Source organism: Strix aluco, chromosome 1 (genome assembly GCF_031877795.1).
Source record: "Strix aluco isolate bStrAlu1 chromosome 1, bStrAlu1.hap1, whole genome shotgun sequence".
In the NCBI taxonomy this organism is placed as follows: Eukaryota; Metazoa; Chordata; class Aves; order Strigiformes; family Strigidae; genus Strix; species Strix aluco.
The window spans coordinates 120,286,751-120,292,750 of NC_133931.1; positions in this window are offsets into that span (position 1 = coordinate 120,286,751).

Genomic DNA, 6,000 nt, shown 5'->3' on the forward strand with positions numbered 1-6,000 from the left:
TAGCTGATCTGTCACACTGTAGGATTTTCTCCACGTTTTATTAAATTGCCATAATTTTTCTTGGTTAGGAATACTGAAGAAGACCTGAGCCTGCAAGCAAGTTTCAAGAAAAAAATGTGTTACTTCCTTTCTCAGTACAGGCAGACACATCCACGGAATCAAAATAGTCTTGGTGGCCTTATATATACATGCACAATGTGTGGCAACATGCAAGATTTGGGGTTCAGTGTATGGCTTTATGTGGCTGACCATTCTGCAGTTCCAAAGTAGAAATTGCAAATCTGAGTGTAAAAATAACTTGGTTTTCAGACTTGAGTGAATTTCTAATACCTTATTGACAAACCTTCAAGAAATCCTAAAAAATTACAATAGCATACTTCCCTACTTGTGCTTTGCTTGACAATTTTATTGATGTGGTAGTACCAGTAGTGTTCTAAAATATGATAGGTCTGGTGCTGTCGAGTACAAAGGAAGCTTTCTCCCTTTCCATTTTTTTCTCATTGACTTTTCCATGTAGGCATTTGTAATGATAGGATGAATTATGATTTCTGCTGCTGGCAAATCCAGAAACATTATTCTGAAGTTATTTTGCAGAAACTTCGATTTTAATCCAGAATAACAGATTAAAACAGTGAAACGAAAACTCTTTTGGAAGGAGATATGGAAGCAAACTGTCCCATATGTGGATTTCTCTGCACAATTACACTGCTGTAGATGAAATTTATAGATGATAGGTCTTCTACTGGTAGGTACAAGCAGTTTGTTCTTATCCAGAGTTATTTAGAGTGGCCAAGGGAAATAAGAATTAAAAAATGTCCATACCTTCTCTTTAACTTGAATTTTGTTAAATAGATCTGCTCTTGTGCCAGTCCAGATCATGGTCCAAGGCATGTAGATACTCAAGCACTTTCTGGGGGACTTAGAGCATAATTCAATGGAGGCAAGTGGAAGAAATACACGAAGGCAGTAATGAAGATGAAGGTTGGCACAACATGTTGAATATAAGCTTCAGTATGACTGGTCTGTGATGGTTTGCATATGTGGAAGTGTCCTGTAGCCTTAGTCTGAACTTCTCCCTTCCAGCCCCTGTAGTTACATGGTTCCAGAGTCTGCTCCCACATGAGGTATGTCAGTCTGGAGCACCCTCAGCTTCCTTGGGCACGAGCTCTTCCAAATGGCAAAGCTGACTTTGTGAATGTCTTCTTTTGGTGTCTCAGTTACACGCTTGTAGTTAGGTGAGCCACATGCTAGCTGCTGAGACCAGCTGCTTTCAGACTTGAAATGAGGTCTTTCAGTTTTCTGAGGAAAGCATCTTTTAGCTTTAGTCCATAAAAGTGAAATCAAATGCTGCATCTGTACTTAGCAAAATAGGAAAATGGCTCACTCGGTTTCATGCAGATACAACACTGATAAGTAGTAGGAAAAAAAGTGACCTGTTGCTATAAGAAGCTGCTAAATGTGATTTGGGGTCTTTATGTGCCATTGTAAAAGACTAGAATGTCCCATTATCTAGTTAGAATCATAGAACAGAATCACAGAAGTTCCATAAAAGTATCTCATGCAGATGTGACAGTAGAAAGCAATTCAGAGACACTGTGACTGAGATTTTCTCTTTCCTCTTTCTTTCCCCCTTTTCCCCCCTTTTCCCCCCTTTTCCCCCCTTTTTCCCCCTTTTTCCCCCTTTTCCCCCCTTTTTCCCCCTTTTCCCCCCTTTTCCCCCTTTTTCCCCCTCTTTCCCCCTCTTCCCCCCTCTTCCCCCCTCCTTCCCCCTCCTTCCCCCTCCTTCCCCCTCTTTCCCCCTCTTTCCCCCTCTTTCCCCCTCTTTCCCCCTCTTTTCCCGTCTTCTTCCTAGCCACCCTACATTTTCAGCATCCTCTGTGAGATGTTCTGGATGAATGCCATTTATAAATGTCTGACTCAACAAAGTCAGCATTGTGTCTAGTATCTTTGCTACTAGTCAAAGCCTGGGATTGAGTATTTGGGAACACTCTTTTGCAGAATGTTTCATAAAAACATTGGTTGCAAGAGACCCTGCAGGTCAGCCGGGCCGAAAGCAGGCCTTAGCACCAGCCCAGAAACAGAGCGGTGTTTGGCTTTTTGGAAACCATTTCTCTTGATGTTCCCCTGGGTCCATCGCCAGTGGTGGAGTCACGAGTGTAAACAAGGCTTCAGTATGGTAGCTGATACTTTAAGCACTGTCATAAGCAATTTTATGACATTTGTAAAGAAAGCACAAAACTTGGGACAAAAAAATCCCCCCAAACCCAGATAAATTTATGGTTTCAGCTGGTGATTCTTTAGTAGTGAGAACTTCTGGCACAAAACCCTGTTGTTTTTGTGGTTGCAGACCATGGCCAAGCCTCTTGTCTACCTGCAAGAAGCAGCTTACACTCCTTTGACTACTCTGCCTTTTTTGGGGGCTTTAGGCTCTGTGCCTTTCACATGCAATGAATATACTACTTTTTTCTACAGTTGATATAGGACAAAAATAAAGCATTTTATTTCCTATATGCTAAGTAATTTTGTGCAGCATCAGGTTTAATTTGGCTTCTGAACATACACCTGATCAAGGAGATCAATATACCTTCCCATTGCTAAAAGCAATAAATGACACGGTGAGGGAGGAAAGCAATAAATATCCCTGTGACCATATCTTTGAAGCAATGCAGTTGCTTTCCACTGGAAGTTTTATTTCTTCATGTTTTTAGTTAAAAGCTTTTATTAATTTTAACTGAAGTAAATACACTGCTATACTTTGCTATTCAAATAAATCCTTTTTCAGCTCTGAGTCCTTGGAGTTTGAATCCTGTCCAGCCATTTTCTGCTATCTGCCAATTCCTTGCTAAGTGCAGACCTGACACTCTTGCCAATAAATCCACCTTTGTGCCATTTAAAGTCATCTGCCATCTTTTCTCTGGAGCTAATCAAAGTTTGCAAGAAGATGTTTTTTAAAGGGAACTGGCTCTAGAATTCAAGCCATTTAAATTGTGCAAGTTAATTAAAAGAAATTACAGCAAACTACAAAATAGAGAGCTGATACAAATTATTTGAAAGCTCACTTACTTTTATTCTCTTTTATGAATAATTGGGAGAGGAAGTTTTCCAGGGAAGAATTTGGGGGTTTATGCTGTTTTATGTGCTGCTCTCCTATTCCAGATTTTACACCCTTCCAAGTACAGCCCAGCAGAGCCCAGCCATGCTTTGTAAGTCGATTGCAGCCTGTTAAACTCAAAGCACCATTTTATTTTTACCTTGTGCGACAGCTGTGCTGATAAATGGACGGGATACCGGCACTCCGGGAGACAACCGCGATGTCTGCACAGGTTAATAGTCTCGTGTCTTTCAGGAGCAGCATTTTCAGTGTCTTTATACATGCGTGCATGCACGAACACACAAAATCATAAAAGGATTAAGTCTGTGGAACATTTTAAACTTGTGTGTTGGTGTCACACTGTACCATGTATTCCAGCTATTTTTCTTTTATTAAGATGCAGTAACAGTATCATGTTGCTAAAATATCTATGGCTGATCTGAAACCTGAAATACACAGTGGCCACCTGAGTTCTTCCAGGAAATTGGATTAATTGTTGAATTGTTGGAATTTCTTTTAAAAAATGTGCTACTCCTGCTGGTTAACACCACATGTAGGGTTTAAACGATATTTCTGAAAGTGATTTATTGGTCCAGCAGAAAAGTCTGGTGCTAAACCTTTCCACTGGGATTTGCTTACATTAGGAAGCAATGCAGGTGGCAGTCTATTTCAACGCAGAATGGATTTTTTCCCCTTTCTTTCTGATAAATGAAGTGCTTATGTAAGGTGAGAGATTGAAAAAAATGAGAAGCCTGAAGCCCTGAGAGGATCTGTCTGAAAGCTCCACATGCGGGCAGAGGAACGCAGGGTAGGTCTGATGCAGTTTCTATACCTGCTCACCTTAAGTGTGATGGGAGCTTCCCAGCCGTGCCGCAGCCAGCCGTCCTGGGGACACTGCTCAGCAAAAGCTCCTCTTTGCAGCCAAGAGTTTGCATTTAGAAACATTCAGCGTCATGTGCAGTACAAGAGGGTATTTTGACACCAAAGTCATTTCGTCTGTCACTTGATAAATTGTTCCCATATCTTCATGGTAGGCATCCTTTATTCTTTGAGCTTTTGTCTCATGTTTGCATTTTATGCATAATAGGTAAGATCTCTGTTTGAATTAATACTCAACAGATTGTCTATTCTGAAGCTTTATTGTATGCAAGACCACTCCCTTTGGCTACTGCAAATACGTATCATCTTTCTCCCAAATGATTCATTCGGTGTCATTTAATGACAAATATTTGATAGTTTTGATAGTCAAGTATTATATGTAAATCTTCTAAGTGTCATATTCTTAAATTATTGTAGTGCTTGATTAAATTAGCCCTTTTAAAAGGGATCCAGGTTCACTAATAGTATTTCCTGCAATGCGCATCTCTAGAGAAAACTGAGATCTGACTTTTATAGTCAGAACCAATTAGGCTCATCCTTTTTTTCCCCCCTTCTCTCTGCAGTGTTCAGATGAATTGCATTTTTCAGGCACAGTTCAAGCAGACTGTCAGGTCTCTGGGGCTCTCTGCCTCCTGGGCTCCGCATTCCCACTGTCAGCTGTGAAAAATAATTCCCCTTTTGCAGTTGTGTCCAAGGAAAGTAAGATGATAAATCCACAAGTTAGATTTAAGAGGGGAGAAGTGCATTATTGTTTACTCAGCATTGAATAAGGTTTTGTTCTAGGAGATAACGGCTGCTGCGAGGCATGGGAAAGCATTCTTGGGTTTAAAGCTTTCTAGCTCATGAAGTTGTTAGGATTCATTCTCACTTAAAAGAAAATTTAGGGGTTGGTTCTTAGTCAAAATCTTTTTGGAGTACCTGAAATGTGGCAGTGGTTTTGAAAAACACCAGGCTGAAAAAAATAAAGAAGGAAAAAGTGAGTGAACTGTAAACACAGCGTAATGAAGCCTCGAGAAAAAAATCAACAAAAACTCCCCAACATGTGCAGGCTATCTGAGTATAAATAACTTGTTTTGTATAAAATTCATGGTAGAGTAGACTTGCTGTTCAGCTGCTCTGATGAAACTGCAATATAATTAAGCAGAACTTTTGAACCAGAAGAAAACGTTAGATCTTTTAGCTTTGGAAGACTGAGAAGTTCTCCCTGAGGTAGGGGAGAGGTGCAGGTACTAAGTTGGTCACTTGGAATCATTGCTCAGTTCTCTGTGCAGCATTTGTTTGCAATATGCTTTTCTTTGCCCTAATGCTATAGTAGTGTTTTGCTGTGGAGAACAGGTACTAGAACTTTAATCACTGCTAAGTCAGCAAAGTGACTGAATCTTCAGTTTACAGTGGCAGAAGTCTCCAGTCTTTTTTTTTTTTTTTAAAGAGCTATTATAATGAAGCCTTAAGTCTCTTACCATTCACCTTTTCACCTTTCAGGTTTCTTGCCCCTCATTATATCACTGTTACATTTAATACACATCAGTATCAGTTCAGCACAGACATCCAGCATCCTTGCTCTGTACAGGCAAACCCTGTCACTATTCTAATAAACCTTTAAATGCATCCAAATCCTTCTCAAGGCTTTCAGACAACACAGCAAATAGTGCTTTGCTCACTGTCAAATGGAAGTGATTAGTTTATTTCTAAATGCCAAGCTTCTGAGAAATAAAGCAGCATGGTAAATGCAGCCACCTTCCTTCTTTAACTTGGTTTTAATAGCTTGCTATACTAATGGCCAGAATTGTAATTGGGTGGGGGAACTTTGAGCTGCTCCATATTTCAACTGGTGGAATATTAATATTATATATTGGAAACATTTTCATAGACTGCAAAAGGCTAATGTGTCTCAGGAGTGAGATTCATTCAGGAGGGGCCAAGGTCGCCATGCATCTCGGCTTGCCTGCTCCCAGGTAAGCTAAGCACAGAGCCAGGCGTGTCAAGTCCCGTGCCTTGCAGTCCCCTGTCCCAGCCTCTGTGTTTCCCCA